We start from the raw sequence: 13,922 nt of genomic DNA, 5'->3' as shown, positions 1-13,922 counted from the left end.
TGGAAGCACATCTGCTGGTTTGAGGGGTCCTGATATTCCCCAAACTCTATGTTCATGATTCTCTTAGGTTTTGCAACTTATCCCTATTTCTTTTTGTAGTTTGATGTTTCACCAAGGTATTTAAAACAGCACCTTTTGTAATACCAGAGAACTGGAAATAAGAAAGCGATCTACTGATTGGGAAATGGTTAGATCCCATTTTCTTGAATGTAAATACTACTGCTGTTATATAAGAAACAATGAATGTGAATAATTGAAAGAAGAATAGAAAGATTGATATGAACTGATGCAAAGTGAAGCAGGTAGAGCCAGGAAAGCAATATAAATATTGATTACAACATTGTAATGGAAGTAACAAAGAGCAAAATCAAAATTAACATTGAAATTATAAAGACGAAGCTTGGTCCCAACAATGAGATGGAATAATGTCTCTCTATTTTCTGAAGTGGGCAGATTATAGATTTGAAACACTTTGTGTAGTATCAGACTCAGCTAATCACTGGTTAGTTTTACTGCACTTGCACCTTAACACAAATCTTTCTAGTTTATTTTTCATTATATGGGATGACTTTTTAGGCAAGGGAGGTCAGAAGAAAGGAGGAGGAAATAAGTATATGTTAAACCCTTACAAAATGCTCAGACTGTGCTAAGTGCTATGTGACTCAGTGGATAGAGTACTGACCTTGGAATCAGGAGGACAAGACTTCTAATCGAACTTCAGATACTTGACACTAGCTGTGGGACCTTGGACAAGTTGCTTGACCCTGACTGCCTTGCATCCAGGGTCATCTCCAATCACCGTGATTGTTATCTGACTCTACTGGGCCCAAATGGCTCTGGAGGAGAAAGTGAGGCTGGTGACTTAGCACCCCCCTTCCTATTCAAACCCAATTCTTGTGCTTGTCATAGTATCGTGACTTTCTTTGAGAATGAAGGACAGATGTCATCATCATCATCATCATCATCATCAAAAGAAAGGCAATCCCTGCCCTCAAATTACTCATACATTAAGGAGGTAAACATACACAAAAGGGAGTTAGAAGGGGAACAAAAAGGTACCCACTCAGTGGAGCAAGGTGTTGAAGTCTAGAAAGTGAAAAGCAAAGCTGAGAGAGGAATGAAGGTGGGTCAAACCGAACCCCCTTCTAAAGGAGAATGGAACCCAGAAAATGGAAAGATTTTTCCAAATTGAGTAGGTCCAGGTGCTAAGGCAATTTAGACACAACAGTAAAACCTGCAAAGCCAGAAACAAAAGTGAGAGAGGAGTAAGATATTTGGAAATGAGGGTGACATAAAAACAAAATATGCCATTATAAAAACATCACTATGATTCATTTCCTTTCCATAAAATATGAGTGAAAATTGTTTGTTTTGTAGTGATCATTTTGTCTCCAGGTACTGGGAGTACTTTGAAGAGTCTCCAAACTAATCTGCCCCTTCACACTTACATCACAGGAATAAAGGTTGTTTTCAATTTGAGGTGATTCAGTCCTTGAACTCACTGCTGAGTTTGCTCTTGGGTTTTATTTTCCTTTGCCAGACCATCATCCATGTCTCACCCTCTGTCCATTGGAGCTTTCACTACATTTTCTCCTCTTATCTCCCTATGCCTTCTCTCCATGGTTTCATCAGTTCTCTAGGTTCAACTATCATCTCTCTGAGGATGACTCCATGATCGACATATCCTAAGCTCTCTTCAGAGCTGCAAACTCACACCTTCAACTACTACTACAATTCTCATCTGGATATTCCATTAGATACCACCAACTCAACATGCCCAAAACATCACTCATCTTTTCTGCAGACTCTTCCTAGTTTCTTTATTTCTTTTAAAGGCATTGGAAGTCTTTTCAGCAGTTGGCGAGTTTTTTTCCCAGTTTTTTCCCCCATAATTTTTGCAGCTATATCCTTGTTTTTACTCATCTGATTATCATATTAGGGAAGAGCCTTGCATTATATTATTCCTGGACTATTATTATAGCCTCCTGATTGACCTTAGAAGAGATAATATTTAGGTACCTTATAAATATTTGTTAAATACCCTATAATTTATTATAGCCTCCTAATTGGCCCTAAAAGAGATATTCTAAGTATTTTATAAATCTTAAAAATACTATGTAAATACTAGTTATTATTACTATTATTAATATTAATATTGATAAAAAGAATCTGCAGCTGATATTGTAGCTATTTCACTCAAAGTCAGAAGGGAATGAAAGCCCTAGTGTGAATTTGGTTGCATGGGCAGCTGGCAGGGAGTCTCTTTCAGGGTGAAAAATAAAATTATAGTCCACTTTTTTGATCCCTTGGCACATAGCCCAGAAAAAGCTTTCCACCTCATGGTTTAGCCTATGAGCACTAGTATTGTTGGGGGATCCATCTAATATGCCAGGACTTTGGGAGTGGACAAATTTTCCTATTGCCAGCTTTGCTAAGTGGTTGGGTAATGCTAACTCCTAGTGAGATGCTCCAGTTTCAGAGAGTGACCCCACTTCCCCTTCCACGTGGGAGAAGTGACAGATAAATTGGTCTTCTCGGAGTGCAAGAGGAATGGTGACTTGTACTTTTGCTAAGTACTTTGAAGTAGACTACAACATGCTGTGAAAGATACCTTGCACAGTAGGAGACCCCTAAAAGTTATTACTGAAGGCTCATATGACTGGAAATTGAGGTAGGCCAGCCATGTAACAGAAATGAAAGGTGACAGATAAGCTGTCTGCCTTCTATGAGGGTGCCCTTGAGATAGAAAAAGAACAGTGAGTAGGTTTCCAGCTCATTGGAAAGTCCTTCAAATGGGAAAACATGGAGAGGAATCATATTGGATACTTGAATTATCTCACATTCACTCATTGCACTTACAATAGACATCTAGAAAAGAGTAAAATAGAGAAATGTATGCTTGCTAAAAGGGCTCACTGCCATGATAGAGGTGAGTCAACTTAAAGTGCAAGTAAGAAAGGACTTTCTGTGCAGGGTGATACTCTTATCATGTTGCTGGTTGACCATACCCTTTGCGGGCAAACATGTGGCAAGAGCAAGGGATCACAAGAGGACATCCAGAAGGCTCCCCTGGTACTTTTGAAATGGTGAGAAAAAGTAAGGAAGAGTTTAGCCATGTTGGGTAGACTCCCAGAGGCAAACTGATGGCAGGAAATGGACAAGAATGGTGCAAGATGAACATTCAGGGATGGCTTATGGTCTGTTCTATTGGAGAAAACACCCACATCAATGAGATGAAAGAATGACAAAGCAAAAACTAAGTGTTTTGTATTGCGAAGAACTATGTTCAGTATTGGAGATTCCCATTAAAAAATCAGAGACCATCTCTACTTTTGAGAAATTCACTTTCTAATCAGAAGACATCAAATAAAGGAAGTTGCAGCTGCAAGTCAGATGTAAAAGAAAGATAGCTCTTAGGTTATAGTAGCGAAGCAGATGGCCAGACTAAGGATAACAATATAGTTGGCATTTATATAGTACCTTAAAATTTATAAAATGCTATACAAATGTTTTTCATTCTAGCCTTCCAACAGCCTCAGGAGGTAAGGGCTAATATGATCCCCATTTTATAGATGAGGGAATTGAGGCAGATGGACATTAAGTGGCATGCCTGACAAAAAAACAATTAATAGATATTTGAGGTCACATTTGAACTTGAATCTTCCTGAGTCTGAGTTCAGGGCTCTCTTCACTGAACCAACTAGCTGTTTCTATTATGATACATTTTTTTAGGTTTTTGCAAGGCAAATGGGGTTAAGTGACTTGCCCAAGGCCACACAGCTAGGTAATTATTAAGCATCTGGGGCCAGATTTGAACCCAGGTACTCCTGACTCCAAGGCCAGTGCTCTATCCACTGTGCCACCTAGCTGCCCCTATGATACACTTTTTAAATGCAATATCCACTGATAAAACCATATCCATTCCTGAGGATGAAGCATTTGACAGTGCCTGAAATGTGCATCTGGACAATTTTATTTTCCACTTTTCATTAGCTATGATCTCACCAATCCATTGTGGTACTTACATAATTATATGGGCCCAGAAGAATTCACTTTCTAAGGGTAATAGCTATTTCTCATTTTGACTTTGGACCATTAGGGCCTAGACCAGTACTTTGTACATAGTAAATTCTTAATTGATGCTTGTGAATTGATTTGAATTCATTGACTGATAAAGGCTTATAACCACCAAAGTACCAAGGTTAATTAGCTCTGTCTCTGTTACTGATATCATCATATCAGATAGATATGCGCCATTGATGTTCCATTGTCAAATTGTAGCTATTGAATTTTGAAGAAAATGTATCATAGCTTCCTTTCATAGACTACCAATACAAAAATGATTTTTAAAAAAAGCAATGTTATATGAAGGTTGCCAAAGTTACAGAAGTGCTAAGGGATGATTTAGGGAAGAATGTGCTTACCTTTTGTGATGGCAATCTCAAAGGTTATGCTCACATCCTAAAAAATCCAAATTTCCCTTCAAAAACCAGCTATAGGTCTGTCTCCTCTGACTCTATTAAAACTGTATGATAAAAATCAAAGATAAGAAAAATAGTCATAAAGAAAATGAGGAGGATACAAAACAAAGGAAAAATAAAGTGCAAAAATGAGATGAATTAATTCACATTTTCAGTCTTTATCACTTTTGGAGGGAAACACTTTCCAGAAGTTAATGACATACTATTTAAAGTGATCTTTTCCAGAACCTTATGTAGGCATGGTTGTGCCAGGGTAAAGTGGCACGAGTCCTAGCTGGAGTAAAAAATATGGAGCATGTCCTTCCTTGGGGGAGAAAGCAGCCCCCAACTTGCCATATGGTAACTTTGCATTTTAGCAAAATATCATTGCTAACTAGACACGAAGGACTGCTAAAGACTTTATAAGTTAAAAATACTCTCTATATTATTTGCTCTAGGGGGCGGCTAGGTGGTGTAGAGGATAAAGCACCGGCCCTCAAGTCAGGAGTACCTGGGTTCAAATCCGGTCTCAGACGCTTAATAATTACCTAGCTGTGTGGCCTTGGGTAAGCCACTTAACCCCATTTGCCTTGCAAAAAGAAAACCTAAATAAAAATATATTATTTGCTCCAGGACAGAGCCCCTCTTACTCAACCCTTATTATGATTTTACTGTTTACTTTATGTAACATGTTGTAAACATACTTCTTTCTAATTTTAAGGGGCCTTTCTCTTTGAATATATACTTTTCTTTTTTCTTTTAAGAGGTCTATTTTTAAATTATTTCAAATGACTTCTTTTTCCTGGGATTTAGATACATTTATTTGTATTATATTTGTAAAGATAATTAGGCCATCAAGAAGTGAAAGTCCCATTTTCAGACAGAGTTAAGGTCATAATCATAGATCTTAGTGGTACTTCCATTGTTTCTATTCAAATGCATTTTGCTTTGATTCTGATCGGTACCATGGACAGCTTTAAGGAGTTTCCTTTTTAAAAATTTCAATCACATTCCTGGCATCTTGGGTCATTTAGTCAGGATGTCAAACCAGAATCATGAAAGTGAATGAGTGCCTTTTAAATATTATACCTCTACTCTCATAAAATTAAAAATTATACTTTCAGGCTCCTGGTAGCAGAAGTTGCTAATATGAACTCTTGTCTCTATTCAGCCCACGTGTATATTTGTACTGCTTTCTTCTCTCTATTTTCTATCCTTCCTTCATCTTCTGCCTCCAATTTCCTTATTTCTGATTTATATCACCAATAAATTGCATTCCTGATGAGGTGTAGCTTGTGGTGACTTCTGATCCAAATGGATGGTTTTAAATCTACAAATGACCCTATGGGTAAGAGTTTGATAGGGGAGTTAGGATGGAGATTAATGAAGAGCTCACTAATTAGAAGGAAAAATGACTCTAATTTGATTATAAATACTATGGGTACAAGTCCTGTGAAAGGTGAGTTTGACTCTTAAAACCAGTTTATAATTTCAGAGCAATGGACATAATCAGCAAAAAGACTGATATGTACTCTTAAAGTTACAACATGCATGATGCTGGGATGACCCTAATGCTAGGAAAGCTAGGGGTTTCAAGAGGTGGAAATGAGGAGGAAAAGCATTCCAAGAATGCAGGAGTGGAATGGCTAGCTTATGCAAAGACACCAAAGGAAGAGATGAGAAATTATGTGGTGGTGGGGAGATGTTGAGTATCTATATTGGTGTTGGGGATTTCCTCATGATGAAAATTTACCTGAACAAATTTAGTATTTACTATGCATGAAGTATATGGCACTGAGTTGTGGCAATAAAAAGATAGAAATAGAATTATTCCTACTTTCCCAGAAGTTATATTCTACTGGGAAGTGAATGATTGATGGAACAGAAGATCCTCCACCTGGATGAAGGACAACCCCTGTGAGAAAGAAGAGGCAGTAGGATGATAATACTCATCATTTCTAAACTTTAGTCATATCTGTGCTGAACCTAGAAAATGGGAAATGATATTCATACTTGGAATACCCACCTTGATGATGATGATATTTGTCCTTCATTCTCAAAGAGGAGCATGACATCCAGGAGGTGATTCCATGACAAGCAAGTGAATTGAAAATGAAATCATATATCTTAAATATATGGAAGTAATTTTAATTTTGCATACAACAATTTTAATATGAAAATGAGCAAACAGAAGGATGGTGAAAATAAAGACAGAAAATTATTTAGAGCCAAGGAAAGAAAGAGACCAAACACTGGTAGACTCTTCAGAAACCTCATTACTGTATGTTACTTTCTTTAATAAGTGTGTCAGGAGGTGTTAGATATGATGATTATAAATAATATCATTTAAAAATAAAATTGGTTATATCTAAATAAATGGGAAACAACTGATTATATGTCTGGCTATTATATCTCCATGGGTTGTTTTCAGTACATTCTCAATTAGGAGAAAGGATAAGGAAGAGGATCTTTTTTTATTAACTCATAACAAAGCAGATATTCTAAAGGCAAAGCCATGGACCAGGCTACTTCTTCAAAGAGAATTTAAAGATATACTAATGAGTCAAGGCAACATAGTCTATGGAATTACAGAATCTGAAGTTGTATAAAAAAATCTCATCTGAGGTCTTAGGGGCTTCCTTGGTGGAATATCACCAACACTTGTTCATACCACCTGAACCAGACTTCTATGGCAGATTCTTCCCCAGTTTCTTTCCATCTTAGGTCAATTTTCATTGGTACACTGTTGGATTCTTTTTTCCTCCTAAAGCGAGCCATGACCTTCCCTTCTGCAACTTCCGTCCATCACTTCAAGGTCAATCCTCTGGAGCTAAGCAGACCAATGCTAATGTCTCTTTCATAAGACACACTTTGGTATAGTAAATGAACTCTGCTTGAATCATTTTACCAAAAATCAAATCAAGTTCTTTTGGAGCTAAGTACTCTAAAACCACTTCCTCATTTGTTGTGTGTTTCTACGCCACAAGTGGCAATAAAATGTAATAGAGAGAGAACTGGCCAGAGACAGGGAGAACTGGATTGAAGTCCTGCCTCTGACACATATGCTTTGTGATCTGGACAAACCATTATCCCCTCAGAGATGAAGGTAAGGATTTAAATTGCTGAGGGGGTACAAATCAGTATTGACAGGAGTTTCTTCATCTTGGTGTTCTCTAAACCAATGAAATTATGGGTTTAATTCTTATCCTCATTTATATTGCTAATACTAAAACCTTAGGAGTAGTCTTGCTTCTGACAGAGAGGGAGTGCCAATAGATACTCAGGTTTTAGGAGTTTCTGGCTCCATTATAATATGCCTCTGTCCCAAGCTTGCATATTTTTAAGTTTTTTTTTGTAAGTCAATTGGGTTAAGTGACTTGCCCAAGGCCACACAGCTTGGTAATTATTAAGTGGCTGAGGCTGGATTTGAACTCAGGTACTCCTGACTCCAGGGTTAATGCTCTATCCACTGTGCCACCTAGCCGCCCCTCAAGCTTCCATATTTTTATAGAGCTCATCCTCCAGAAGAGAAAGTAATGACTAAGCACAGCATCCCCTCACTCAAATCTAATGCACTTGCTTGTCATGGCATCACCTCCCTGATGTCATGCTCCTCTTTGAGAATGAAGGACAAACATCATCATCATCATCAAGGTGGGTATTCCAAGTATGAATATCATTTCCCGTTTTCTAGGTTCAGCACAGATATGACTTAGGCTTAGAAATCATGAGTATTATCATCCTACCTCCTGTTCTTTCTCATGGAGGATTGTTCTTCACCAAGGTGGAGGATCTTCTGTTTCATCAGTCTACTCTAGAAGAAAATATGACTTTTTAGGAGAACCACAAGGGAGTAGAATAGTAATAAGTAACATCAAGGAAAGTCATGACCTCACCAGAAAGATCAAGTTAGAAAGGTTCAGAGCATGGGTCCACCATACTTGGAGACTAAGTCCACCACTTGAACATCAGTATAAAAAGAGGTCTTGTTCTCTGGAAAGTTCTGAAAATAAATGTTTGTGCTTCATCCCTTTCCAGAGAGGCTGCAACAAGAGATAAGGTAAAGAGTACTTTCACATTCAGAATGAATAGAGACTAGTTCAAATCCTGCTAATTTATGTGACTATGGGCAAGTTGATAATCCCCTGAGCCTGTTTCCCTATCCATAAATGAAAATGAATAAATGAATTAAAAGTCATTCATTAAGAAATAATTATATTGCACACTATACTAAGACCTGGTGTTACAAGTATAAAAAGTGAAACCATCTTTACCTTGATTAGTCAATCAATAACATCAACATTTATGAAGTGCCAACTATGTACTTGACACCGTTAAGAGTATACTAATAGGGAAAGGCCACTCAAAACAGAATAGGGGTGAGAGAATAGAATTGAAGTCTGAAGAATCACAGGGATATATATTTTTATATTTGGGGTAAAAAAAATGAACTGCACAAAATACCAGATAGAGAGAGTCTTGGTTAAACAATAGTTCATCTGAAAAAAGATCCAGGAGTTTCAGTTGGCCACAAGTTCATTATAAGTCAACAGAGATATATTAGTCAAGAAAACAAATATGTTGTTGGGTTGCATTAAGAAAGGAAGAAAACAAGAAAGGATGAAGGAAACAAGGATCTATCAAGTACCTACTTTCACAAGGTGTTTATGAAGCACTTATAGGGCAGGCATTGTGATATACATGTACTTGGTCCTCATAACCACTTTATAAGGAGGTTTCATTATCCCCATTCTGTAGATAGGGAAAATAAGCCAGAGTTTGGATGACTTGTCTAGGATCACATCACTAGTGTGAGGTCAGATTGAAATTCAGGTCTTCCTGAATCCAGGTCCAGTGTTCTATCCACTGTGCCCCCTATGTGCCCCTCTGGTGATACTCCAGCTACTTCCAGAGAGACTTGTTAACAAAGATATGATGTCCAGGGGCTATCTAGAACTGGATTTCTGTTTCTGTTTTGTTTTTTCAAGGCAATGGGGTTAAGTGACTTGCCTGAGGTCCCATAGCTAAGTAAGTGTCAAGTGTCTGATGCCAGATTTGCTCTCAGGTCCTCCTGACTCTAAGGCCAGTACTCTATCTAGAGCACCAAATATCAGCTCCCTAGAATATTTCTTGGCTTAATGTTCACAGATTCCACTTCAAAGGGTCCATGGTTAGATTTCAGAGTATTCATGATCTTGGATGGTGAAAGTTGACATTTATATTTCAATATAATTGATTTCCTTTGTAATAATAGTATATATTTTATTCAGTGCATTTATAAACTCACAGAAAAGGAGTTGTAAGATTCACCAGATTGAGAAGGGGACTGTAGACTTCACCAGATTGCCTGCAGTATACATTACACACAAGAAAGTTAAGAAATCCTGACCTAGGGAACTGATAATGCATAGTGTGTCTACAGCTAAAGGAAGATTCCATGAGATTATGCATGGAACCTTAAAATTCGGCATTCAGGTTCAGGTCAGCTTTATTTCTAGACCACAAGATTCATGAGGCCACAAGAAACGTTTCATCAAACTGTATATCATTCCAATGAATGACTACAACAGTGCTTCACACACAGTAGGAGCTTCCCAAATTTTTGTTGAATGAAAGACAGTTTATTGCTTATCTAAGAAAACCAGTTTGTCAGAGGTGGAGCTCGGCTGCAAGGTTAGATAGAGTTGAAGGTAAGCACAGAAGCTGACAGGTCTTCAAAATGAATGAATTACTATTCTACATAAAAAGATGCCAGTGACTGTAAACAATATTCATATTTGTACAAACTGTGACGATCTTGGCCCAACAGTGCCCCCAGGCTCATCCATAACTCTTTCCCTTTTTCAGCATTAAACTTTCATGAGAAATGTAAATTTCTGGGCTCTAGAACTTTCAACCTCTGGTAGCTGAGCCACCAGATTTCTTTTCTTGGTTTTTTTTTTTCCAGAAGAGCAAAGCATGCTGGGGCATAAACCTTCAGTTAATACTCAAAAAACAATCTGTGATGCTGTATGTCTTTGCAAAATTAATTTCCTTTCTCTCCTACTGCCAGCTTCATGCAGGGGCTGTGTGACAAAAACAGTCCCCAAGTCTGATACTCTCCTCAAGAGAAGGCCTCTGGGCTCTGTCATTTCAAATATTTCATTGGAATGAGAGGGGTGAGCAAGGAGGAACTGAAGTCGAAATCCTCTAGTTTTGAAATTTAGGGCCTAAGGGGCAGCTGGGTGGCACAATGGATAGAGCATTGGCCCTGGAGTTAAGTGGACCTGAGTTCAAATCCAGATTCAGATAATAAATACTTAGTTAGCTGGGAGACCTTGGGCAAGTCACTTAATCCCATTGCCTTTTAATAAAAGAAAAGAAATTTAGGGCCCAGGGGTGCCAAGCTCAGATGCAACTTTCCAATAAGTAGGTCTAATATTTTTTATCAGGAGATGTATCTTTTATGGCTTATGCCAACCACCTCTGCAGTTTGCATCAAAGTCAAATGAGGTATATACTTGAGGGATAGGAGAATGAAGGGAATTTGCTTAATATTATCAGATAGAAAAATACCAGAAAAATCCCCAAATTAATTCACATGAATACAAAAGGTTCTGTCACAAAACAGGCAAATATAATATCATGAAGTCTTAGATATGAAAATGAAGACCCATGGTCCAGAAAAAGGGAAGAAAATAAGGAATGGAGAGAGAATGGAAGGGAGAAAAGAAAACAAGGAAGAAAGGAAGGAAGGGAAGAAGGGAGAGAATGAACATTTATTTGTTTACTGTGTGCAAATGTTAGAAAAAAGCACTGGCTTGGGGCTTAAAGGACTTGAAATTTCTCATGGGCCAAGGACTTGAAATTTTTCATGGACCCTTTTATCTTTCCTCTTTCCTTTGTCCCTCCCTCCCTTTCTTACTGGATCACAAAGATCACTTCCAGCTCTATGTCTGTGATTCTCTGACACCCCTAGATTCTATTTCCTCCACTTTTCAATGACATAGTGGACCAGATGACCTTGAAGGTCTCTGTTGGCTCTATTTCTACGATCTCATGGTCTCTACTCTTCATTTCTAAAACAAAGGCAATAGAATAGATGGCTGATATGTTCTCATGATCTCTAAGCCTATGATCTTTGGAATACAAATATATCCTTCCCAATGAAATCTAGACAATGTGGATGGTGAAAAGAAAGTTTGCTTCTTTAATGAGTTATTTCTTTTTAATAAGAGAGAAAGCATATGTAGAAATCAATTGTACTTTTCCCAAGGGAAAAGAATTATGAGAAAACATTATCTGATATATTGGTTGATCAAAAATTGGACTCACCAAATGACATAAAATGAAGGAAGATGGAAGTATCCTGAGACATTCATATAGAATAAGGTATATAAACCAACAGTCCCAGGTGTAACATGCCAAACAGTTCTTAGAAAAGCAAAATTTTAAAAGGAAAAATTATTGTAAAATAAAAAAATTATTTTCATGCATTAGTGAAATAACTGTTAATCAAGGACATCTGGGTGTTTAGTATCTAATTAAGGATGATTATCATAAAGAAGAAAATGAATACTAATCTCATGAGCATATGCACATATATGAGAGAAATGGGTAGCCAAAGGCACTGATGGGGGGAAATGTTGATTATCTAAAGTGCCACATTGTTACTTATAAAATGAATAAAAATAGAATATCAAAATATGGTAGATGGGTTTTTGTGTGTGGTGGCTTTCTAACTTTCTTCAAAGAATTTCTTTCTTCTGTTATGTGTTATTGCTCTGCATAATCCCCCTATCCTGAATTTCATGATCCAATCCGTGTTATAACCCCCTCATGGTTTGTGTTCAATTACCTACAAATTCCACCTAAGTATCTTGCCACAATTAGGTAGACTGCCCTTGAGCTGTTGGGAGTAAGAAAACAGAAATTAGATCTTTGGCTATGTCCAGGTCCCATATGAGTGCAGGGAAAGGTGTGGCTTCTGTAGCTGTGAGTTGAATGCATTGATAGGAGATGGAGAGGGAGAGGGAGAACAGATGATAATTGAGAGAGATAACTTCTATCTGAAAGGTTTTCCCTGTATGTTGGCTTATTTGCCTCTGTACTGTATTTGGCCCTGAATATGTTTTGTACTTTAGATTGTACACCTAAGTTGCCTGAGTCCTGGCACAAAGATGACATAGAAGACCGAGCTGAGAATGACTATGTCACAAGGTGAAGGCTAGTGGCATCTTTGACAACAACTCTCTTGAGTCTTTCCCAAGTCTCTGAGGCACATATGTGGCAGAGGTCACAAGATAAATGATAATGATGAAGGCTTAAACTCTGACCCCTGTATTTAATAATATTCTGCTTTAAGATGTAAGGATTTGAGTGCTCGCTTTGGCAGCACATGTACTAAAATTGGAATGATACAGAGAAGATGAGCATGGCCCCTGCGCAAGGATGACACGCAAATTCGTGAAGCGTTCCATATTTTTATTTTTCAGAGGAGTTCCGAAATGACTTTTTAGAACTGCTCAGAAGACGATTTGGCACAAAGAAAGTCCACAACAACATTGTATATAATGAGTATATTAGTCATCGAAAGCACATCCATATGAATGCTACCCAGTGGGAAACGCTAACCAAGTGGTTAGGCAGAGAAGGTTTATGCAAAGTAGATGGGACACCCAAAGGTTGGTATATTCCGTACATTGATAGAGACCCAGAAACTATCCGTCAGCAACAAGAACAGGAGAAAAAAAAAGAAGCAAGACCTTGATGATGAAGAAAAACCTGCCAAGTTTATTGAAGAACAAGTAAGAAGAGGTTTGGAAGGAAAAGAACAGGAATGTCCAGTTTTCACAGAATTAAGCAGGGAAAATGATGAAGAAAAAGCTGCATTCAATTTGAATAAAGGAGCAAGTACTTCAGGAGCTTCTTCTAAATCAAGTTCTCTGGGTCCTAATGCATTGAAACTGGTGGGGACTGCAGCTTCAGTTAAACAGGAAGATTCCCAAAGCTCATCTCAGTCAAAAGAAAAGAAGAAGAAGAAATCTGCACTTGATGAAATCATGGAGCTTGAAGAACAAAAGAAAAAAAAGTGCTCGAACTGATTATGGGCTTCATCCTGAGCAAAGAGATTTTCTTCCCCACCTTCCCAATGGAGAATGTTATTGAATCCTGTAGGAGGGGAAAAAAATCAGCCTAGTTGTTTTAGAAATACTTTTTCCCCTTAGGATAGGTGGTTTTTGAAAACTGGAAATTATTGTGAAAATTATAACCAAAAAATTTGGAGAGAAATATCACAAGAAAAAAGGAATTGTCCAGGAAGTAATTGACAAATACATGCAGTGGGTAAAGATGATCGATTCTGGAGACCAACTAAAACTTGACCAGACTCATCTAGAGACAGTAATACCAGCACCAGGAAAAAGAGTTTTGGTGTTGAATGGAGGCTATAGGGGAAATGAAGCAACCCTAGAATTCATCAGT

General features: G+C 37.8%; 1 non-coding gene and 1 pseudogene across 1 annotated transcript; both read left to right on the top strand.

Annotated features, from left to right (window-relative positions):
• The first annotated feature begins 3,023 nt into the window (after positions 1-3,023).
• On the top strand, positions 3,024-13,607 carry LOC141494015 (DNA/RNA-binding protein KIN17 pseudogene; annotated as a pseudogene).
• Positions 12,819-12,925, top strand: LOC141494618 (U6 spliceosomal RNA). The gene has a single exon (XR_012470511.1). It is a non-coding gene; the product is annotated as a U6 spliceosomal RNA (small nuclear RNA).
• Positions 13,608-13,922: the final 315 nt, after the last annotated feature.

The sequence above is a fragment of the Macrotis lagotis genome, chromosome 7 (assembly GCF_037893015.1).
Source record: "Macrotis lagotis isolate mMagLag1 chromosome 7, bilby.v1.9.chrom.fasta, whole genome shotgun sequence".
NCBI classification, from domain to species: Eukaryota; Metazoa; Chordata; class Mammalia; order Peramelemorphia; family Peramelidae; genus Macrotis; species Macrotis lagotis.
This window is presented reverse-complemented; position numbering and strand designations above follow the sequence as displayed.